General features: G+C 36.8%; 1 protein-coding gene across 1 annotated transcript in view; it reads right to left on the minus strand.

Annotated features, from left to right (window-relative positions):
- LOC141561491 (vomeronasal type-2 receptor 26-like) overlaps positions 1-25,742 on the minus strand; it is a 68,621-nt gene that overhangs the window by 3,030 nt on the left and 39,849 nt on the right. The gene's annotated exons all lie outside the window — the stretch shown is intronic.

The following is a 25,742-nucleotide window of genomic DNA, read 5'->3' on the forward strand; positions in this document are numbered from 1 at the left end:
GGCTGGAGCCAGGGAGAACTGAGTCCCACTGGAGCCTCAGGCACCTGCTGGCTGTGGAAACCTGGGAAATCCCTCTGATTGCTTCAGTTTATCCTGATATAAAATGGGATAATAACAGCACCTACCTCCTGGGGCTGTAGTGAGACTCAAATGAGGTAATTGTGAAGCCCTTAGCACAGGGCTGGGATCATAGGGTGTGCTCCATAAATAGTAGTTATTAGTATTATTATTAGTAAATGAGTTAATATCTATAAATGGCTCAGCACCTGGCACATAGTGGGCACTTTATACTGAAATGGACAAAAGACTGGCCCCCTCATCCCTGGGTCAAGGGGCCTCAGGAAAATGTTGCTTAAACTAAATTAAGGGAAGTGTTATGTTCAGACTGGGCCCCATGCCGCGCTTCATGAGACCCTGGAGTTTCCGAGAAGTAGGCGTCTACATTGCAAAAAGGTTCCGTTGTGTGCTCACTCTCGTCCAGACACTTCCCCATTGTAAAGAGAAGCTGTGTCAGTGATTCCCAAAATGTGTAACCACAAGGCTGGACCCGGATGTGGTGAATGCGCTTAAAAGTGTATCTCACTAAAGGTTCGGGCCTGATCTCTACTGGTCTGTCTAGGGGGGGTCAGTCGCCGGCCAGCTAATAAATGATGCTTTAAACTGAATAATCTGGTCAGAGCTGGCTATCTCGTGTCAGTCCATTTCAATATGTGGCAGTTACTACTGCAGCCTGCGGGGCGAGCGGGACGCTCCAGGCCATTCCCTGCACACTCGGGTTTCCCAGGATTCGGGGTCTCCCTGGGACATGGGTCCATTCTAGCAGCTCACCAGCCCTGGAGGCCTCCTCCTCCTGGGACACTCCTTCTGTGTATCCCCCCTAAAGCTGGAGAGGCCTTCGAATCACCCCTCACACATTTATTAGACACCTAGTAAAAGTGACAGCCCTCCCCCTCTGGGTTACCTTCCTCTGGAGGAGATGTAACATGTACAGAACTAAAGGAAGAAGGGGCAGCTGGGTGGGGCAGGGGTAAGAGCCCTGGCCTGGAGTCAGGGAAACATCTTTCTAAGATCAAATCCGGCCTCAGACATTTACTCTCTCTGTGACCTTGGCCAAGTCACTGTTTGCCTCAGTTCCTCTTGTCTAAAATGAGCTAGATAAGGGAATGACAAAACACTCCGGTATTACTGCCAAGAAAATCCCAAATGGGGTCAGAAAGGGAGGGATGTGATTGAACAATGGCTGAACAAGAAAAGCAAAATAAAGCCAAAGGAAAATTGAAGTACAACCGGAAGGGGGATGGAAGAAGCATTTGTTAAGCTCCTACTGTGTGCCAGGACCTTGTGTATTCAAGACAGAGAACACACCTGGGAGGCAGAGAAGATCTCCTGGAAGCACGTGGCACCTGAGCTAAGGTTCCGGAGTTCAAAGGAAACAAAACATGTGTGAGAATATATGTCCACGTGCATTTATACAAGGACATACACATACAGGTTCGCTATATGTGGTGTTCTCTTCTCTGAATTGGAATCGTTCTCTGGGGGCAGGTTTCTTGGGGAGCTTCCTGAGGCAGCCTTAGTTTCAGTTCAGGTCCATAATCCCAAATGCAGCCAGGAGCTAAAGTCCAGATCCTTTAGTGTCTCTTTCCACAACCTTGGGGCTTCACTTGGGGCTCGGCGGCTTCTCGGGAGGCCTTCCTCTCTCCTTGGTTCCCGGGATCTCTTGCTGCGAGTCCTTTCTCTGTGGCAGCTTCAGCCTCTCGTCCTCCCAATGTCTCCAGCACAAAGGTGGAAGTGAGAATGAATCTTGACTCTGAATCTTCCGAAGTTCTCCTTGACCCTGAGAGCTCGTCCTTATGTGCCCCACACTGAGCACATACCAATCATGACACCCCTGGGAACCATTCTTTGTTGTAGGATTAAGAGTCTACTTAATGTAACAAAGTCAAAAATTGTGTACTTCAGGAAGGCCTTGTTCCTATCACATTCTTCAAGCCAGTTATTCCCAGAAATATCCCAAGAAATTCTATTCTAATTATTGTTCTATAACAAACGGCCAGCAGGACGATTTCAGAGAGGCCTGGAAAGCCTTACATGAGCTGATGGTGAGTGAACAGAGGAGAACCAGGAGATCATTGTTCACGCAACAAGGTTATATGATGATCAGTTCTGGTGCACATGGCTCTGTTCATGGTTTTGATAAAGAGAGCCATCTACAACCAGACAGAGGATGGTGGGGACTGAGTGTGGTTCATAATAGAAAATTTTCACTTTCTTCTTGTCATTTGCTTGCATTTTATTTTGTTTCTCACTTTTTTTCTGGTTTGATTGGAATTCTCTAGCACAACAAGATAACTATATAAATATGTATGCATATGTTGATATTAACCTACATCTCTACCATGTTTAAGTAGCCATCCCAGGAAGGGTTTAGGAAAGGGGGAAAATTGGAACAGAAAGTTTTGCAAGAGTAAATGTTGAAGAATTATCAATGCATATTTTTTATTTTAGCTTTTTATTTACAATATATATTCATGGGTAATTTTTCAGCATTGACCTTTGTAAAACTTTCTGTTCCAATTTTCCCCCTCCTTCCCCTCACCCCCTCCCCTAAATGGCAGGTAGACCAATACATGTTAAATATATTAAAGTATATGTTAAACACTATATATGTACACATATCCATACAGTTATTTTGTCCATGCATATGTTGTTAAAAATAACAAGTTTAATAAAGAAAATATAAAAGAAAGAAAGAAAGAAAGAAAGAAAGAAAGAAAGAAAGAAAGAAAGAAAGAGAAAAAGGAATGTTATTCTATGTTCCCTAAAACATCGTCCATACAGAGCTGAGAAGGCCGAATAAAGAAGGAACTCATTTCAGTTTTTACCCTAAATCTTCCAAAACCCTTTAAAATGATGATAAATGCATGGTAGAGTGTTATTACTCAGAAAAAAAGATGGACTGGAACATTTTTCTAATCTATTACAACTTCCCATCAGGAAATGTCTAATGTGAGGTAGGAGCTCAGGAGTGGTATAGATCAAGCCAGTAAAGTTGCAGCCCTGGCTTGATGCCAGCAAAAAAGGAATAATAACTCTGAATGTGCTGCTGTGATCAAAGAAATATAAGCTATAATTGGTCAAATGGAAGCTAATACCTTTATGAGAAATCCAGACACCATCAATCAAAATGTAAATAATGAAAAAGTAGAAAACAATGTAGTATATCTCACTGGAAAATAATGACCCAGCAGAGACTTCCTAGACATCTTCTGGTAAGATATTGTTGAGGGAAACTCTTTGTATTCTAGAGGATAAAAGAGAAGTGGAATGAACGCACTGATCACCATCTGAAGAACTCAGGAAGGAAATGTCCAGAAAAAGGCCAGTCAAACTCCAGAACTTTTAGGTAAATGGGAAATATTACAAGTATCTAGAAAGAAAGAATTCAAGTATAAGTGAGAAGACAGTCAGCATACACAAGATCGGAGTATTTGGACTATGAATTTCCATAGAGCAAAGAGCTAGGATTGTAACCAGGGATTGCCTGCCCAGTAAAACTGATGAGAAACCTTAAGGAAAAAGGTAGGAACCCAGTGAAGTAGGGGAATTCCAAGTATTTGTGATGAAAAGACCAGAGCTGAACAGAAAATTTCATTTCATGTACAGGACTCAGGAGAAGCACAAGTAGTTAATCAGGAAATGGAAGTCATAAAGGACTTGATTTATCTATTTATATTCTTACATGAGAAGATGATCCTTGTAATTTGTGAGAAATTTCCCATTATTAGGTGTAATATTCTCCTCTATAATTTAATATTCTCTGGGAGCAAGTTTCTTGGGGGGCTTCTGGAAGTGGCTTTTATTTCAGTTCATTAATTACCCTAAATGCAACCAGGAGTTAAAGTCCAAATCCTTTATTGTCTCTTTCCAAGTCTTGTCTCCTTTCCTGTGGCCCAGTTAGCTTTCTTAGAGGCCTTCTGTAGTCTTGGTCTGGAGAGCTCCCTCCTGCCTTCTCTTGCTTCTGAATCTCCCCAACTGAATCCTGGTTGAGGCTCCTGGCTTATATACGCTCTCTTAAAAGTGTGAATCTTGTGAAATTATAGTAAGTAGTAAGTACATGCACTGAACTAGAGAACTGTTAAACATTATGCTAAATTACTTCAATCCCATTGACTTAGCACCTTGTTTCAAGTTCTAGCCCATAACAATTAGGGAAATTCAGAGTGTATAGAAACAGAGTGCATGGGTATGAATTGAATATGAATATGAGAGAATACTTTATGAAAGAAAGTAAATTAAATTAATGGGTTGGCAGAATGTATTGGGAGAAACGGAAAAGGAGAAGGTGAAAGGCATAAATTACGTACCGTTAAAGAGGCAACATAAAGCATTGAGGAGAGGGGAAGGAAGGAGGGGAGGAAGAGTGAGTGAATACTACACTCATTCAAATTGGCTATAAGAGGAAATAACATACACAGTCAACATAGATAAAGAAATCTACATTATTTTTACAAGAAACTAAGAAGAAAGGGGGATGTGAGTAAAGGATAGAGTGAAAAAAATAAGGAAAATTGTGAAATGTGTGGTGAGAATAAAATGGTTTGATGAGGGATAAATTGAAAAAAAAATGCAGTTAGCAATAGTCATTGTGAATTCAATTTAGGAGCAACTTTCTTTGATGCAGCCAGCTCTTCTCAAAAGTATAGATAAAGGAATGAAATATATTAAAATATGAGTTAGGTCCCAACTGATATTGATTAAAATATTTGATATATGATGAAAAGACCATAAAATTATGCAAATTCATCCACCTAAAACTAACACTACTTAGCTTGAAACCTAAAACAGATTAAAAAAAAAAAGGAAAAGGAAATATACGTACAAAAATAATGATGTTGCCTCTGTTCTTGAGGAAAGAATTGCAAATTGAGGGAATTTTCATCAAATGCAGAATGGCTGAAGAAACTGTGGTATGTAATTGTGATGGAATACTTTGATAATTCTGAAACTATGATAACCAGAAAAATCTGGAAGGACATACATGAACATATGAAAACTGAAAGGTAATGTGTACAAAGTCAAGCAATAGAGTGGAGAGGTCACCTGCAAATAACTTTGCTTTTTCAACAACACAATGATCCAAAACTACTCTGAAGGTTTTTATGATGACACTCTTGATGCTACACAGTTTGTAAAGATATCATATTTAAGGATTCTTTTTAGTTACCCAAGGGATGGTGCATGTATATTTCTTAGCAAGATATTGATATAAATATTTTGTGTAACTGCACATGTGGCCTCTCAATGGTTCTGGGCTTGAGGAAGAAGGGAGAGAATGTGGAAGTCAAACCTGCTTTGAAAAGTTAAAGATAGTGTTTTACATGGAATGGGAGGAAAAACACATCAAAAGAATTTTTTTAATTTTTATTTTATAATTATAATTTTTTTGACAGTACATATGCATGGGTAATTTTTTACAACATTATCCCTTGCACTTACTTCTGTTCAGATTTTTTCCCTTCTTCCCCCAACCCCCTCCCCCAGATGACAGGCAGTCTTATACATGTTAAATATATTATAATATATTCTAGATTCAATATATGTGTGTAGAACCAAATTTCTTGTTGCACAGGAAGAATTGGATTCAGAAGGTAAAAATAACAGTTTACACTCATTTCCCAGTGTTCCTTTTCAGGATGTAGCTGATTCTGGCCATCATTGATCAATTGGAATTGGATTAGCTCTTCTCTATGTTGAAGATATCCATTTCCATCAGAATACATCCTCGTACAGTATCATTGTTGAAGTGTATAATGATCTTCTGGTTCTGCTTGTTTCACTCAGCATCAGTTGATGTCAGTCTCTCCAAGCCTCTCTGTATTCCTCTTTTCTTACATTTCTTACAGAACAATAATATTCCATAACATTCATATACCATAATTTACCCAACCATTCTCCAATTGATGGACATCCATTCATCTTCCAGCTTCTAGCCACTATGAAAAGGGCTGCCACAAACATTTTGGCACATACAGGTCCCTTTCCCTTCTTTAGTATTTCCTTGGGATATAAGCCCAGTAGTAGTATGGCTGGGTCAAAGGGTATGCACATTTTGATAACTTTTTGGGCATAATTCCAGATTGCTCTCCAGAATGGTTGGATTCTTTCACAACTCCACCAACAATGTATCAGTGTCCCAGTTCTCCCACAGCCCCTCCAATTCATCGTTATTTGTTCCTGTCATCTTAGCCAATCTGACAGGTGTGTAATGATATCTCAGAGTTGTCTTCATTTGCATTTCTCTGATCAATAGTGATTTGGAACACTGTTTCATATGAGTGGAAATAGTTTTAATTTCATCATCTGAAAACTGTCCGTTCATATCCTTTGACCATTTATCAATTGGAGAATGGCTTGATTTCTTATAAATTAAAGTCAATTCTCTGTATATTTTGGAGTTGAGGCCTTTATCAGAACCTTTAACTGTAAAAATGTTTTCCCAATTTGTTACTTCTCTTCTAATCTTGTTTGCATTAGTTTTGTTTGACTTTTTAATTTGGTGTAATCAAAATTTTCTATTTTGTGATCAGTAATGGTCTCTAGTTCTCCCTTGGACACAAACTCCTTCCTCCTCCACAAGTCTGAGAGGTAAACCATCCCATGTTCCTCCAATTTATTTATGATTTCGTTCTTTATGCCTAAATCTTGGACCCATTTTGATCTAATCTTAGTATGTGGTGTTAAATGTGGGTCCATGCCTAGTTTCTGCCATACTAATTTCCAGTCTTCCCAGCAGTTTTTGTCAAATAATGAATTCTTATCCCAAAATTTGGGATCTTTGGGTTTGTCAAACACTAGATTGCTATTTTTATTTACTATCTTGCCCTGTGAACCTAACCTATGCCACTGATCAACTAGTCTATTTCTTAGCCAATACCAAATGGTTTTGGTGACTGTTGCTTTATAATATAATTCTAGGTCAGGTACAGCTAGACCACCTTCACTTAATTTTTTTTCATTACTTCCCTTGAAATTCTCAACCTTTTGTTGTTCCCTATGAATTCTGTTGTTATTTTTTCTAGGTTATTTAAATAGTTTCTTGGAAGTCAGATTGGTATAGCACTAAATAAATAGATTAGTTTAGGGAGTATTGTCATCTTAATTATATTCGCTCGGCCTATCCAAGAGCACTGAATGTCCTTCCAATTATTTAAATCTGACTTTATTTTTGTGGCAAGTGTTTTGTAATTTTGCTCATATAATTCCTGACTCTCCTTTGGTAGATATATTCCCAAATATTTTATACTATAGACCGTTATTTTGAATGGAATTTCTCTTTGTATCTCTTGCTGTTGGATTGTGTTGGTAATGTATAAAAATGCTGAGGATTTATGTGGATTTATTTTGTATCCTGCAACTTTGCTAAAATTCTGAATTATTTCTAATAGCTTTTTAGCAGAGTCTTTGGGGTTCTCTAAGTATACCATCTGCAAAGAGTGATAATTTGATTTCCTCATTTCCTACTCTAATTGTTTGAATCTCTTTCTTGGCTCTTATTGCCGAGGCTAGAGTTTCTAGTACTATATTGAATAGTAATGGTGATAGTGGGCAACCTTGTTTCACTCCTGATCTTACAGGGAAAGGTTCTAGTTTATCGCCATTACATATGATGTTTACTGAAGGTTTTAAATATATGCTCATTATTTTAAGGAATAGTCCATTTATTCCTATACTCTCAAGCGATTTTAGTAGGAATGGATGTTGGATTTTATCAAATGCTTTTTCTGCATCTATTGAGATGATCATATGGTTTTTATTAATTTGATTATTAATATGGTCAATTATACTAATAGTTTTCCTAATATTAAACCAGCCCTGCATTCCTGGTATAAATCCCACTTGGTCATAATGTATTATCCTGGGGATGATTTTCTGAAGTCTATTTGATAATATCTTATTTAAGATTTTAGCATCAATATTGATTAAGGAAATTGGTCTATAGTTTTCTTTCTTAGTTTTTGATCTACCTGATTTAGGTATCAGTACCATGTCTGTGTCATAGAAGGAATTTGGTAGGACTCCTTCAATCCCTATTTTTTCAAATAGTTTACGTAGCATTGAAGTTAGTTGTTCTTTAAATGTTTGGTAGAATTTCACATGTAAATCCATCTGGTCCTGAGGACTTTTTCTTAGGAAGTTGGTTAATAGCTTGGTCTATTTCTTTTTCTGAGATGGGACTATTTAGACTACTTACTTCTTCCTCTGTTAATCTGGGCAAGCTATATTTTTGAAGGTATTCTTCCATTTCATTTAAGTTATCGAATTTATCGGCATGAAGTTGAGCAAAGTAGCTCCTAACTATTGTTCTAACTTCCTCTTCATTAGTGGTGAGTTCAACCTTTTCATTTTCAAGACTAACAATTTACTTTTTCTCTTTCCTTTTTTTAATCAGGTTTACTAAGGGTTTGTCTATTTTGTTGGTTTTTGCATAGAACCAACTCTTAGTTTTATTAATTAATTCAATAGTTTTTTTTTTTACTTTGAATTTTATTAATCTCACCTTTTATTTTTTGAATTTCAAGTTTTGTGTTTGTCTGGGGGTTTTTAATTTGTTCCTTTTCTAGCAATTTTAGTTGTAAGACCAATTCGTTGGCCCTCTCTTTCTCTGTTTTATGCAAGTAGGCCTGTAGAGATATAAAACTTCCCCTTATTACTGCTTTGGCTGTATCCCACCCATTTTGGTATGATGTCTCATTATTGTCATTTTCTTGGGTGAAGTTATTAATTATGTCTATGATTTTCTATTTTACCCAATTATTCTTTAGTATAAGATTATTTAGTTTCCTGTTATTTTTTTGGTCTATTTTCCCCTGGCTTTTTATTAAATGTAATTTTGATTGCATTGTGGTCTGAAAAGGATGCATTTACTATTTCTGCCTTACTGCATTTGATTTTGAGGTTTTTTTTTTTTGTTTGTTTGTTTTTTTAGGCTGGGGTTAAGTGATTTGCCCAGGGTCACACAGCTAGGAAGTGTTAAGTGTCTGAGACCAGATTTGAACTCGGGTCCTCCTGAATTCAGGGTTGGTGCTCTATCCACTGCTCCACCTAGCTGCCCCGATTTTGAGGTTTTTATGCCCTAGTGTATGATCAATTTTTGTGTAGGTTCCATAAACTGCTGAGAAGAAAGTATACTCCTTTCTGTCTCCATTTAGCTTTTGCCAAAGATCTATCATATCAAACTTTTCTAGTATTCTATTTACCTCTTTGACTTCTTTCTTATTTATTTTGTGGTTTGATTTATCTAATTCTGAGAGTGCAAGGTTGAGATCTCCCACAATTACAGTTTTGCTATCTATTTCCTCTTGCAACTCTCTTAATTTCTCTTTTAAGAATTTAGATGCTGCACCACTTGGTGCATATATGTTTAATATTGATAACTGCTTCATTATTGATGCTTCCCATTAGCAGGATATAATGCCCTTCCTTATCTCTTTTAATTAGATCAATTTTTGTTTTTGCTTGATCTGAGATGAGGATGGCTACTCCTGCTTTTTTGGTTTTGCCTGAAGCATTATAGATTCTGCTCCGCCCTTTTACTTTTAGTTTGAATGTATCACCCTGTTTCAGGTGTGTTTCCTGTAAACAACATATAGTAGGATTCTGACTTTTAATCCAGTCTGCTAACTGCTTCCTCTTTATGAGGCAGTTTGCTCCATTCACATTTATGGTTAGAATGACTAATTCTATAATGCTTGCCATCCTATTAACCCCTGCTTATGCTTTTCCCCTTTCCTTCCCTCTTACCCCCCTACCCAGTATTAAACTTGTGAACACCACTTGCTTTTCACAGCCCTCCCTTTTTAGGATCCCTCCCTCACCTTAAAGTTCCTCCCCTTATTTTACCCCTTTTCCTCACTATTTCTGTATTCCCTTCCCCTTAGCTTACTCCTTCCCTCTCACTTTTCAATGAAGTGGAAGAAGTTTCACCATAAATCGAATATGTCTATTGCTACATACTATGTTCATCCCCCTCCTTTCTCTCAAATATAATAGGTTACCTTTTCCTCTTCATGAGTGTAGTACCACCACTTTACACTTTTTTATGATATAATTTCCTTTCCACCTCTAGTTTCTAGGACAAATTATACATATGTTCTTTACATATTTTTATGGCAGAAGTATAGTTCTCAAGATTTCTTTTTACCTTTTTAGAAATCTCTTGAGTTCTGTATTTGAAGATCAAACCTTTTATGTAGGTCTGGTTTTTTCATCAAAAATAGATTGAAATCATTTATTTCATTAAATGCCATCTTCTTCCCTGGAAAACGATGCTCATTTTTGCTGGGTAGTTATTCTTGGCTGCATATCAAGTTCCTTAGCGTTTCAGAATATCATGTTCCAGGCCCTTCTTTCTTTTAATGTGGACGCTGCTAGATCCTGGGTTATCCTTATTGTGGATCCTCCATATCTGAATTGCTTTTTTCTAGCAGCTTCCAATATCTTTTCCTTTGTCTGATGGTTCTTGAACTTGGCCACTATATTTCTTGGTGTTTTGATTTTAGGGTCCCTTTCAGTAGGTGATTGGTGAATTTTTTCAATGTCTATTTTACCCTCTGTTTCCAAAACATCTGGGCAGTTCTCTTTGATAATTTCCTCGAAAATAGTGTCCAAGTTCTTTTTTTCCTCACACTTTTCAGGGAGTCCAATTATTCTCAAATTGTCTCTCCTGGATCTGTTTTCCAGGTCTGTTGTCTTTCTAATAAGGTACTTGACATTCTTTTCAATTGTTTCATTTCTCTGGTTTTGCTTGACTACCTCTTGGTTTCTCCTTGAGTCATTCATTTCTACTTGTTCGAGTCTAATTTTCAATGATGTATTTTCTTCACTCACTTTTTTTATATCTTTTTGTAATTGTCCAATTGTGTTTTTATCTTCTATGGAATTTTTTTTTCCATTTTATCCATTTTATTTTTTAGAGAGCTGATTTCTTTTTCCAGCTCTCTAATCCTGTTTTCCTTGGAGTTGTTTACTTTTTCCAATTCACTAATCCTGTTTTCCTTGGAGTTGTTTGCCTTTTCTAATTCACGAATTTTGTTTCTCAATGATTTGATCTCTTTATCCACTCTGGATGACTTCTCTAGGCTCTCTTTCCAAGCTTCCCTTTCCTTTTCCCATTTCTCTTCTAGCTCTCTTGTGAGAGCCTTTTTGATTTCCTCTATGATATTCTTTTGTATTGAGGAGCAGCTTATATCCCTCCCAGGGGATACTTCTGGGGACAGTCTGTTCCTAGTCTCCTCAGCATTTGAAGCCTGCTCTCTCTCCATACAGAAGCTATCAATGGTTAGAGCCTTTTTGAATTTTTTGTTCATTTTGTCAAGAGCGGAATGGAAGAAAACAAATTGACAAGAGAAACAACTGGTCTGTTTTGGAGGGGGATGGGGCTGGATGGTGTTAATGGGCTTCCTCTACAGACTGGGGGGTAGGGCAGCAGAGAGCCACTAACAGAACAGCAATGGCTGCGCTGTGTCTGCACTCTGAGGCTCTGAGAACAAGCTGAGTCACTCCAGGTGGGGGTTGGGGGTAGCAGGTTCCGAGAGACATTAGCTTTCTGGGGTTTTAATCTTCACTTCTGGTGTTTACACCCTCTCCCTGCTCCTGGCTTGCTGCCAAGACAAAATATTCACACTGAGGTAAAAGTCTTTTTGCAGAAACGGCAGAGATCGTACCTCTGCCCCTCAGGTCTGAGCTGTGTGAGCTGTCTGTCTCACTCTGGCTGCCTGCCCTCAATCTGTGCCCAGTCTGTTCGACCCTCCCCCGAGCAAACACAGACCTTCTCATCTCTTGGTGATTATTTGTTTCTTTTCTGGTCAAGCATTAACTCTGAGGCTTGTCATGAAGTTAGTCCTGAGAGAAAGTACAGAGCTCAAGCAGCTGTCTGCCTCCACGCCGCCATCTTGGCCGAAAGTCCTCAGGCATCAAATTTTTTTTTTTTTTTTTTTTTTTTTTTCTCTTTTTTTTTTTTTTTTTTTTTATTATATATATATATATATATTTTATAATATTATCCCTTGTATTCATTTTTCCAAATTACCCCCCCTCCCTTATTCCCTCCCCCCGACGACAGGCAATACCATACATTTTACATGTGTTACAATATAGTCTAAGTACAATACATGTGTGTGAATATCATTTTCTTGTTGCACAATAAACATTAGAATCCGAAGGTACATGCAACCTGGGCAGACAGATATTAGTGCTAACAATTTACATTCCCCTCCCAGTGTTTCTTCTCTGGGTGTATCTACCTCTGTCCATCATTGATCAACTGGAAGTGAGTTGGATCTTCTTTATGTTGAAGATTTCCACTTCCATCAGAATACATCCTCATACAGTATCGTTGTTGAAGTATACAGTGATCTTCTGGTTCTGCTCATTTCACTCAGCATCAGTTGATTTAAGTCTCTCCAACCCTCTCTGTATTCCTCCTGCTGGTCATTTCTTACTGAGCAATAATATTCCATAACTTTCATATACCACAATTTACCCAACCATTCTCCAACTGATGGACATCCATTCATCTTCCAGTTTCTAGCTACAACAAAAAGAGCTGCCACAAATATTTTGGCACATATATGTCTTTTTCCGCTCTTTAGTATTTCTTTGGGATATAATCCCAGTAGTAGCGCTGCTGGGTCAAAGGGTATGCACAGTTTGATAACTTTTTGGGCATAATTCCAGATTGCTCTCCAGAATGGCTGGATTCTTTCACAACTCCACCAGCAATGTATTAGTGTCCCAATTTCCCCACATCCCCTCCAACATTTGTCATTATTTGTTCCTGTCATCTTAGCCAATCTGACAGGTGTGTAGTGGTATCTCAGAGTGGTCTTAATTTGCATTTCTCTGATCAGTAGTGATTTGGAACACTCTTTCATGTGAGTGGATATAGTTTCAATTTCTTCCTCTGAGAATTGTCTGTTCATATCCTTTGCCCATTTATCAATTGGAGAATGGTTTGGTTTCTTATAAATTATGGTCAGTTCTCTATATATTTTGGAAATGAGACCTTTGTCAGAACCTTTGTTTTTAAAAATATTTTCCCAATTTGTTACTTCCCTTCTAATCTTGTTTGCATTAGTATTATTTGTACAGAAACTTTTTAGTTTGATGTAATCAAAATCTTCTATTTTGTGATCAATAATGATCTCTAGTTCTCCTCTGGTCATAAATTCCTTCCTCCTCCACAAGTCTGAGAGGTAGATTATCCTCTGTTCCTCTAATCTATTTATTATCTCCCTCTTTATGCCTAAATCATGGACCCATTTTGATCTTATCTTGGTATATGGTGTTAAGTGTGGATCCATATCTAATTTCTGCCATACTAATTTCCAGTTTTCCCAACAGTTTTTTCCGAATAATGAATTTTTATCCCTAATGTTGGAATCTTTGGGTTTGTCAAAGATTAGATTGCTATAGATGTACCCTTTTTTGTCCTTTGTATCTAATCTGTTCCACTGATCTACCGGTCTATTTCTTAGCCAATACCAAATGGTTTTGGTGACTGCTGCTATATAATATAGCTTTAGATCAGGTACACTTAGACCACCTTCCTCTGAGTTTTTTTTCATTAGTTCCCTTGCAATTCTTGACCTTTTATTCTTCCATATGAATTTTGTTGTTATTTTTTCTAGGTCATTAAAATAGTTTCTTGGGAGTCTGATTGGTATAGCACTAAATAAATAGATTAGTTTGGGGAGTATTGTCATCTTTATTATATTCGCTCGGCCTATCCAAGAGCACTGAATGTCTTTCCAATTATTTAAATCTGATTTTATTTTTGTGGCAAGTGTTTTGTAATTTTTCTCATATAATTCCTGACTTTTCTTTGGTAGATGGATTCCCAAATATTTTATACTCTCAACATTTGTTTGGAATGGAATTTCTCTTTGTATCTCTTGCTGTTGCATTTTGTTAGTGATATATAAAAATGCCGAGGATTTATGTGGATTTATTTTGTATCCTGCCACTTTGCTGAAATTTTGAATTATTTCTAGTAGCTTTTTAGCAGAGTCTTTGGGGTTCTCTAAGTATACCATCATGTCATCTGCAAAAAGTGATAGTTTAATTTCCTCATTTCCTACTCTAATTCCTTGAATCTCTTTCTCGGCTCTTATTGCCGAGGCTAGCGTTTCTAGTACTATATTGAATAGTAATGGTGATAGTGGGCAACCTTGTTTCACTCCTGATCTTACTGGGAAAGGTTGCAGTTTATTTCTATTGCATATTATGCTTACTGACGGTCTTAAATATATACTCCTGATTATTCTAAGGAATAATCCATTTATTCCTATACTCTCAAGAGTTTTTAGTAGGAATGGATGTTGGATTTTGTCAAATGCTTTTTCTGCATCTATTGAGATGATCATATGGTTCTTATTAATTTGATTATTAATATGGTCAATTATATTAATAGTTTTCCTAATATTAAACCAGCCCTGCATTCCTGGAATAAATCCTACTTGATCATAGTGTATTATCTTGGAGATGATTTTCTGAAGTCTTTTTGCTAATATCTTATTTAAGATTTTAGCATCAATATTCATTAAGGAGATTGGTCTATAATTTTCTTTCTCAGTTTTCGATCTACCAGGTTTAGGTATCAGTACCATGTCTGTGTCATAAAAGGAATTTGGTAGGACTCCTTCATCCCCTATTTTTTCAAATAATTTATATAACATTGGGGCTAATTGTTCTTTAAATGTTTGGTAGAATTCACATGTGAATCCATCTGGCCCTGGGGATTTTTTCCTGGGGAGTTGATTAATAGCTTGTTCTATTTCTTTTTCTGAAATGGGACTATTTAAGCAATTTATCTCCTCCTCTGTTAATCTAGGGAGCCTATATTTTTGGAGGAAGTCATCCATTTCACTTAAGTTATCAAATTTATTGGCATAAAGTTGGGCAAAGTAACTCCTTATTATTTCTCTAATTTCCTCTTCATTGGTGGAAAGATCCCCCTTTTCATTTGTAAGACTATCAATTTGATTTTCCTCTTTCTTTTTTTTGATCAAATTTACCAAAGGTTTATCTATTTTATTGGCTTTTTCATAAAACCAACTCTTGGTTTTATTTATTAATTCAATAGTTTTTTTACTTTCAATTTTATTGATTTCTCCTTTTAATTTTTGTATTTCGAGTTTAATTTTTGGTTGGGGGTCATCAAATTTAAAAAAAAAGAAAAATCTTTGCTCCTGAAACTCCTTTGATTCTTGTTCTGTTTTGTGTTATTTTCCCATGATGTCAGGAGAATCAAAAGACATTTGGGAATAAAAATGCAGCCCAGTAACCCGGCGCTGGAGGCCAAGATGGAGAAGATCTACACAATCATCAGGGCTTTCCCTTTGGAGCTCTGATATGTGGGGAGGAAAGAGATCCAGACACTACAAAACACCAGCATACTGAAAGTGATGAACCTGGCTTCATTGAAGGCATCAGGCAGGTTCCTGGCCAGGAAGGCTATGGTGAAGCTGCCCAGGGCCAGAAAGCCCATATAGCCCAGGACACAGTAAAATGCAAAGGCGGAGCCCTCATTACATGTGAGGATGATGTACCTGGATTCAGAATGTGTGTCTGCTTCTGGGAAGGGGAGAGAGGTCCCCAACCAGATGGCACAGAAAAGCCCTTGAATTCTGGAGCAGACGAGAACAACACAGTAGGGCACTCTAGGATGAAGGAATATTCGCATGCTGCTCCCTGGCCCTGTAAGTCTGAAAGCCAGAACCACTATGATGGTTTTGGCCAAAATGGAGGAAACAGCCACTGTGAACACAACTGCAAATACTGTTTGTCGGAAAAGGCAGGAAGCGGCCCACAAAGAGCAAGGAGCAGAGGAAGCAGGAGGAAAGGGAGGTGAGGAGTAGGTAGCTGAGGTTCCTGTTATTGGCTTGCACTATGGGAGTGTCTTGGAATTTCACAAAGACCCACAGAACCAGGGCTGTGAGGAATGAGAATGAAAGAGCTACAGCTGTCCCTGCCTTCCTCCAAGGTTCATTCACATCCAGGAAGGTCACAGTCTTGGGGAGGCAGTGATCTCTCTGCTCATTGGGATATTCATCCTCTGGGCACTTCTGACACTGCTCAGCATCTGCAGGAGACAAACAAGGACTTAAAGTTTAGATTTAAATATTTCTCTTCATTCCCACAGCAGGAAATAGTCAGGAGAGCTGCAGCAAGTACTTCAGCTTCCATAGTATGCAAAACCCCATTCTCTCTTTACTGGATGACACAGTCACTGGTAAGTTCGTTGGTACACTGGCTAGATCAACCCTGTTAAAGCCCTTGATCACTGTTGGCTTGGGTTCAGGTTCTCTTTATTCCTTTTATGTAAGTGATGAGACCTTGTCTTCTTAACCTATAGGCCAGTAAGCTTAGACAGTGGTGCTGTTTAGTATTAAATATGAGATTACTTCTGTGTTGTGTTGGGCAACAACTCAAGTTGAAAAGCTGCTGGTATCCATACTTCCTCATTCTTTCCAGCTCCCAGCTTCCCCATCTTTCCACAACTAATTGATATGGATTTTAAACATTTTCTTGGTAGATACAGAGAGTGTGTGTATTCTTGTCTTCTCTATTGGAATAGAACCTCCCTGAATGAAGGATTCACTTCCTTTTTATCACTCTAGCCCTTTATTTATGACCAAGTTCTTTTCATACTAAATGACTATTGGTTGGCTGATTAATTACTTATTAAATAGCTGGGAGTTTCTTATAGAAAACCTGTTTCTTTTGTTTTGGAAGTGTTCCTTTTATTAATCCCATGAGAAATGAAGCTTTTTTTCAACAGTGAAAACTATAACCCTTTAATACCTTAATTTCATCAGTTAATTTAAAGAAAAATTCTCTTTGGATCCTCAAGTGGATTTTTTTTTCACTATTTGGAATATTGGATTCAACTTATTTTAATCCTATTTTTTCAGATCCATGAGACCTGAAATTAGCATCTAGAATGCTTCAGTGACACACTAGACCCCTTATTTCTATCAGCAGTCTCTCTGTTTCCTAGAAATTATTTTTTTTTGCTCATTGATTCTCCCTGTTTCTCTGTGATTTTCGCAAATCTTTCATTGCCCCTGTCACATCTGCAGTGAAAAACCAAAGAGACATGCTAGCTTTGTCGCAAATCACCATCAACTGTTTTAATTTTACTCTGCATTATCAGTAAGTCAATGACTACTTGAGTATATATAGGAATTGAAGGCAAGAAAGTCAGAGTTTGCATCCTGCCTTAGAAACACAGTTTTTATGTAATTCTGGATAAATAATATCCATTGGTCTTTGTTTTCCTTTCACTGAAATAAGGATAATAATCACACCATCTTTATAAGGTTATGATGAGCATCAAATGAGAGAGAACATATGTAGCACAAAATTGAGCCTCTATTTAAATGTTTTTTACAATTTTTATCACCATCATCCTCTTCCATCTCATCATTAAATCAAGACTTTGCCCTCATTGCAGGGGAGAGACTAAGGCAGCAGATGAGATTAAGGGGTGGTCTAAATTTTGAACCAGTTGTAATATTTTCTCATAGAAGCAGTCCTTTCTCTGCTTTCCTCTACTGTGTTCTCTCTTTGATTCAAAACCATGTAAGGCCAGGCTCAAATGCAATGCTATTGAATAAGCCATGGCAGATTCCATTCTGCTTTGAGCTTGTGATGCAGTGTTGACTCAACAAGCCCTGCAACCCAAAAGGTGATTTGCTTATCCCATGCCTCATTCCTTAATCTCCTGAATGGATAAATTCTCTGATGTCACTCCATGTGCAGTGTGATGAAAACAGGTGATGGCCATGAAGGGGGCAAATACACTTTTAATACTGTGGAAGTCATTCTGCTCCATAATGGTTTTGGTATCTCCCAGAAAACAAGGCCCAGCTAAATGCCTGACCTTCTTAGGTAGAGATTGTTCCTGCTGCAGGAGTTCCCTCTAACCACAAGTCACAGGTCCAGTCCCAGGGTTATTTCTGCTTGCAACTGTGTTCAGGGGGAAAAGGCCATTTTTTTTTTTACCATTCCTCATTATACCTGACATTTTTGTTACTATATTGTTCAATACTGTGAAGGAATAGAATAATTAAAATAGGGAAAAGCAATATTGGATCTCAGTAGAAAGAGGTTGGATGACTCCTATGGAGCTTACAGAGTCAGCTAATTGCTCTCAGTTTCATATGGGACATGAACCATGATCTCTGAAGACCCTGCTACTTTTCAGCTCTTGGTCAGTATTGAGTAAAATTTCCTCTGAAACCAGACCCACAAGTTAGAGAAAAGTCTGCAATCTATAATGTGTGGAATACAATACCTCCCCCCCATTAGGTGACATTCTTTGCTTTTGCTTTCTCCATCTCAATATCTTGGTTTCTATTTCTATCTTTGTATTCATTTCTTTCTATCTCTTTATCTGCCTTTGTCTCTCACCATCTGTCTATTTGTTTCTCCCTTTCTATTTCTTAGAAAGACATCTCTAACTCCTTTATCTATAAACATACATTTACATATATGTGCATATATAAATATATACAACTATTATTTTCCATATATACATATAATATATATATATATAATATACATATATTATACTATTATAGTTTTACTGTCTATTTCTTCTTGCAACTCTCAACTTTTCTTTTAGAAAGTTAGATGCTATACCACTTGGTGCATATATGTTTAGTATTGATATGGCTTCATTATTTATGCTACCTTTTAGCAGGATATAGTTTCCTTCCTTATCTCTTTGCTTGATCTGAGATAAGGATGGCTACCCCTGCTTTTTTGGCTTTACCTGAAGCATATCTCCCTGCTTTAAGTGTGTTTCCTATAAACAACATATAGAGTTCTGACTTTTGATCCAGTCTGCTGTCTCCATTTGATTGGAGAGTTTATCCCATTCACATTTAGAGTTAGGTTTTTCCTTTTTTTTTTTTTTTTTCCCCCTGAGGCTGGGGTTAAGTGACTTGCCCAGGGTCACACAGCTAGGAAGTGTTAAGTGTCTGAGACCAGATTTGAACTCGGGTCACTTGTATATATTGTTTTTAATTTTTACCTTTGTGTATATCCATGATATACTATCTTGTTGTAAAAGGACAAGTGATTGCAATTCATCAAAGAAAAAAGATGATGAATAATTTCTTCGTATATATTATCTTTCTCATTTTGCAGCAGGAAAAATTTACCATTTCATTGTGTTTGTACAATTCCTGGCTATGTCTTGGCAAGTTAACTTCCACATATTTTGTCTTGTTTACACTTACCTGGGATTTCTCTTTCTACCTTTCATTCTTGGCCTTTGTTGGCAACAAATGGCACTGACAAATGTGGGTTTATTTTATATCCAACAATTGTGCTAAAATTTCATGTAGTTGTTGTTGATATTCAAGGGTTCTCTAAACATACCATATCTCCTGTAAAGAGTGATACTAGTTTTTTCATTGCATACATTAATTCCTTCAATTTCACTTTGGTCTCTTATTGCTAAAGGTAATATTTCTAGTACAAAGATTCATAATATTGGTGAGAATGGGCATTCTTGTTTTCACCCTTATTCTTATTGGAAAAGTTGCTAACATTTGCTCTTTCTCTGACTCATATAATCATTTACAGAGACTGTGACGTTTCTGGAAAATTAAAACAAAAGAATATTTTCTTACTTATTTTCACTCTCAGGGGCTATGAGAAGCGAGCTCCTTTCAGTAACTCATCCATATGACTGGAGATTTCTCCCTCTGAACATGAGGAGCAGCTGAAGCAACAAGGTGGCTTCCCCTCCAAAGGCAACTTTCTGAATCCAGCAGGACATCTGGCACTACATACTGCAGAGGGTACCTAAGATAGTGACAGGAGACTGGAATAAACATTTTTAGCTGATAGCTATTTATGTTTGTGAAGAAAAACTCAGCTGTTTTTTGACATTCTGGTTTTGATAACCACCTCCACAGATATCATAGTTAAAAGTATGTGTGAATGATCACATGGTCCAACTTACTCTTTCCATTTGTCACCCACTCTAATGCACCACTCAGTGACAAACCTTCTCCTACTAAACCCTTCACAAAAAGGTATTTCATACCCTGGTCATTTATAAGATAGTCCATATATTGCCTAATTATAGCCTAGTTGACTTCCCCAGTCTCAGTCATAGATGTGGGAGAAATTTCAACAAGACCCTGAAGCTTGTCCTTGGTCAGAATCATTGTACTGCAAGTGCTGTTCCCAAAGCAATGTGAATTTTGAATTCCTAGAAGTATTCCTCATAAGATCAAGGGTTCAACAAGGATATCCAGTAATACCATTACTATGCAATATTGTACTGGAAATGTTTTCTTCAGTAATAAGTGATGAAAGAAAAATTGAAGGAATTACTGAACTCAAGGAAAAACCAAAATTAACACTTTTGGCAGATCATGTGCCAGATTGGATTTTGGAGAGACAGAACTCAGAAACATTTGAAATGTAATTATTCAGCTTAATATATATTGGAATGCCTTCAGGACAGGTCTGTGTGGACAACACAGGTGGATCATGGCCCAGCAGAGGTGGGGTACATCTAGGAATAGCCAGGAGCAGTCCAGCATTGGGAATTTAGTGTGAGGTTCTTAGCCAATCTACAGCAACAGTGCCTACTGTGTCCTCATCCAGAAACCCAGTGCATCAGCAGTTCTGCTGTGAGAACTCCGGGGCAAACATAGAAGAGAACCGGGAAGTCAGTGGACCTCAGCAAGCCAGCCCACTGGCAAAACCTAAAGCACCATTAGCCCCACACAGTCTGTGACTAGCAAAAAAAGCCTCTGACCATAGAAAGATATCAGTCAGGGAAGATCATAATAGAAGCCTGGAAGAGGATAACAATGGCAAAATGTATATGAGTAAATTCTCAGAGGGGAATATGAATTCAGGTCAAGCTCAAAAGCCTCTCTTGAAAAAGCTCAAAAAAGATCTTTAAAAAGAAATGTAAGGAAAAATTTACAGGAATAAGAATTATGAAGGAAATTTATAACAATTTGGGAATAAAAACCCAAGCTTGGAAAAGGAAATAGGAAAATATCTAGAAGGCAACTGCTCACAAAACAAATTTGGCAAAATGGGAAAAATGTAGAAGATAATTATTTCTTTAAAATCAATTTGAGGAAATTTAAAAAGAAAAAACACCTAAAAATAAAATTGGAGAAATCTTTTAAAAAGGCATAGAACAAAAATTTCTCTGAAGTACAACTGGCCAAATCTAAAAGGAGGTGAAAGACTCAAAGAAAAAAAGTAATTCACTAAAACTTAGAATTTGACAAATGGAAAGGAATGACTTAACTAGACATCTAGAATCAATGAAGTAAAAGTAAGAAAAAGTGGAAAATTTGAAGAAAATATAAAATATTTCATTGGAGAAACAAATGGTGTGGAAAACAGAAGCAAGAGTGACAAAATAGTAATTAGTGGATGTTCTGGAAATTATGATAAATAAAAGAGCCCAGTAAATATTTTTCAAGAAATCTTCAAGGAAAAGTGTCCTGATATTTGAGAAGTAAAAGGTAAAATTCATTGAAAGATTCCATGAATTACTTCCTTAAAGAGAACTAAAATGAAACCTCCAAGGAATATTGCATCTAAGTTCCATAATCAATAGGAAAATTCTGCAAGATAATAGAAAAAGAAGCAAAAATTGAAGCACAACCATCAATATTATTCAGGACTTAAAAACTACTACATTAAAGGACTTCAGGGCCAAGAATATGATAGTCTGGGGGTAAAAAAAGTTTAGTTAAACCAAAAATCAGCTACTCAGAAAAATTAAGCTTTATCCTTCTGAGTGGAAATTAGATATTTAATGAAATAGGAAATTTTCAATCTTTTCTGATGAAAAGACCAAAGCTATAAATAAAATGGGAACTTCAAATACAAGAGTAAAGAATATCAGAAAAAGTTAAATCAGAATAAAAAGAGGGAAAGAGTACCTAGGCAGAAGGTGTAGGTATAAGTTAACATCAGTGTGATGATATAAAACATAATTTAAAGGTGGAAAATAATTGTATTGGGAGAAGAAAAAGGGGAAGTAAAATGAGCTAAATGACATCATTCAAAAAGGTAAGCATGGCCTATTACATTATAAGGAAAGAAAGGAGAGGTTCATGAACATGGGTGGACTCAATCTCCTGAGTTTGGACACACAGAGGGAATATCCTACATATTGTGTTAGGTACTGAAATTTTTGTCACTGTCTTAAGTAGAAATGGGACTGGGGAAAAAAAGAAAGCTAATGGAAGGGAAGCCAGAAGTAGAAGGCTACAGGATAAAGAAAATGGAAAGTTACTGAAAAAGGGGAGGGCAGATTGAGGGATGTGAGGATCAGAAGCAAAACACTGGTGAGGAGGAAAAGGGTGAAGGGAAAGAGAAAAGTATAATATAGAAAACATCAATTACTGAGAAATACAGAGTTAGTAATCTTAAGTGTAAATTTGAATGGGATGGGCACACCCAGAAAAGAGAAATAGAGAGCAGAATGGCTTAAAGGCCTGAATCCTCAATATGTTGTTTAAAATAAACAAATGTGAAGCAATAATATACATACAGATTAAAGGTAAACAGTAGAACAGAATATATTATTCTTCAGCTGAAGTAAAAAAAAAAAAAAAAAAAAAAAAAGCAGGAGTAGTGATCCTGATCCTAGACCAAGTAAAACCCAAAATATAGAATTTAAAGAGATAACACAAAATCTTATTGAGGAATACCAGAGATAAAGAGATTATATTAATACTAATGAACTGAACGTGGAGAACATTTTACAAAGTAGTAAGATTACATGATGATCAGCTGGACTTGGTTCATTTCAACAATAAGGTGATACAAGATAATTCTAATAGACTTTGGTCTTGGTTGTGAGTGTGTGTGTGTGTGTGTGTGTGTGTGTGTGTGTGTGTGTGTGAATTGGGATTAAGTGACTTGCTCAGTGTCATAGAACTAGGCAGTGTAGAGTGTCTCAGACTGGATGTAAACTCAAGTCCCCTTGGCTCCAAGGTCAGTGCTCTATCCACTGTGACTAAACAAGATGTGGTGTATATAATAGGGAGAGAACAGTGGTGTGTTATTAGACATGGTGACCTGGTTGATTTTAGAAAAACAGGATAAAATTGACATGAAATAACAAAAAGTAAAGTGAGTTGAATTAAGAAAACATTTTCCACAGTCACAGCAATGGTTTTCCAAGAAAACTTTTGAAGTCTGAGTCATTTTGTGAGCTATAACTTCTACAATCAATTACAAAGAATGGATGAAAGTATAAACAATTTACCTCAAAAGAGAGATAGAACATGGATATTTTTGTTTACAAACACACACATACACACAGAGAGATAGATACACAGATACATTTTTTAGAAAAAAAAGTGAGCAATGTGAAATGGAAAGTTTTGGTTATATATTGAATCCTCTATGTTGAGCTGCATATAAGTTAAAGATTTTTTTCATTCTTTCCTATATAATTTGAAAACAAATACAAATTAAAATATATTTATGCCCTTCTTTGAAAATGGCAAAAAATGGGAATAGGAAATGAAATCTAAAAATTGGAGATTCGTTGAACTACATATTATATTTATAGATATCTGTGTGAATACATATGTATACATTTACATATATATGTATATATATGCAACAAAATTTCTCTGTGTTTAACAATATGCCTATGTAAACGTGTATAAATATAATAAAGTAGTATAATGATATAAGAAATGATAAAGAGGATTGCTACAAAGAAAATAGGGGACAAATGTATGAACTTATGACAAGTGAAAGAGAAGCAGGTTTTATAGTCTAGCCATTTTCCCACCCAGCTGCACCTGTCAATAATGGAGAGTACACCACATAAGTCAAGGATTCTTCCTGTTTAGGAGCATAAAATAACATTAAAATGTCTGACCTTTGAACTCCATGTGTCCCACACTATGACATTTGCACAAATTGTAAACTCTTGACTGAGCTGAGCTTCTGGGATAAAGTCCCCCACATACAGAAAACTATCATTATAAAACTCAAAGTATATATAGTTCATAATGGCATACTGAGCCTCTGTACGTCTGTTCTCATCCACAAACACCTGCTCACCAACAACGTTCTTATGCTGGGTTTTCTTCAGGTAGGAGTGTAGCTGAAAAAGAGGAGAAATGCTCATCAGTGGGCAGCACCTGAGGGAAAAGCAATATGAGATTTTATGGAGTCTTGGGGTCTGATTTTCAGGTGGGATCAAATCTGAGTTTCTTCTGGGAAACATCTAGGTTTGTTATTTTAGTTTCACACTCAAGTTCTCATTGTTTTTCACCCCCTTTATTTAATTTATTGCCAAAGTCTGCTTGCAACATCTCTCTAATATTTTCCCCTCCTGTTCTCTGCTACTGGAACATCCTCATGACTACACACTCGGATTATCTCAATAGCCTCCTGGTGGGTGCCTCTGTCTTAAAACTTCTCCTCTTCTGCCCTTCATCCTGCCTTGGAAGGGATTGTTCTGAAGTGCAGGCCAGACACTGGCACTCTCATCATTGATAATCTCTAGTGGTTTTCTCCCATCTCCAGGATGAACTATGAAACCATGTGTATGACTTTCAAAGCACTCAGTGTAAACCCAGAACTCAATACAGCAGCCACTGAATACATAGCACCTGAAGATGCCACAGACGTGGCAGCTATTTCAGGAGTTCTTAGACCAAAGGTGTTAAGAGGGTTGAAGAGCTTGTCAGAAGGGTATTACAGGGATGTCTTTTAAAGCCCTGGGACAGAACCCAGATTGAGCACACCTTCCTGGCTCACAGTTTGAGAAGGAGGAAGAGAACTAGCACACCAGAACATTTAGCAACATTGGAATATGGATCTTCTCACAGTTGGAGGGCAGAAAGAATTACTTGTAGTCACTCACAGAACAGAACAGAGGCTGGATCATTAATAAATATATTTCTTCTAAGATCAGACACCCTTGGAAAAACTGAAATTTCCAAGATCCTAGAAGAATCCCTGAAAATAGCTACACAAAACTCCTGAATCATAGAAAATTGTCCCCTTTATCCTAGAAACAGGACACTATTCTAATAAACAGGCAAAGTCAAATAACAGCCTGGGGAAATGGGTAAAGAGAAAATGGATCATAGAAAATTACTGTGATCAGGAAGATGAAACATCCATACTAAGAAGAAAATAACAAAGTCAAAACTACTTAATCCAAAATACGCAACATAAGTAAGAATTGGTCTAAAGCTACAGAAAAGTTCAAAATGAAATTTCAAAATTTTCAAAAGGGAAATAGAGAAAAAATTATGAAGAGAAATGAGAGCAATATAAAAGAAAGCAGAAAAAGAAAGTAGAGGAGAAAAATGACTTTAAAATCAGGATTATATAAATTGAACAGGAAATATAGAGGACCATTGAGGAGAATATTTTTTTTTAATTAGAATAAGAAGGTAGAAGGTAATGAAACTTTGAGAAATAAAAGAAAAAGCCAAAAGGAAAAAGAATAGAAAATGATAGGCAGTATCACAATGGAAAATGTTGACCTGGAAAACAGATAGAAGAGAGAGCATTTAAAATTATAATACTACAAGAGTTCTACAATGAAAAAGAATATGGATTCTTTCTTTCAAGAAAGTATCAAGTAAATTTCTCCTGCATTCCAGAATATGAAGGGAAAATAGAGTATGAAAGAAGTCACA

This window comes from Sminthopsis crassicaudata, chromosome 1 (assembly GCF_048593235.1).
Source record: "Sminthopsis crassicaudata isolate SCR6 chromosome 1, ASM4859323v1, whole genome shotgun sequence".
Classification (NCBI taxonomy): domain Eukaryota; kingdom Metazoa; phylum Chordata; class Mammalia; order Dasyuromorphia; family Dasyuridae; genus Sminthopsis; species Sminthopsis crassicaudata.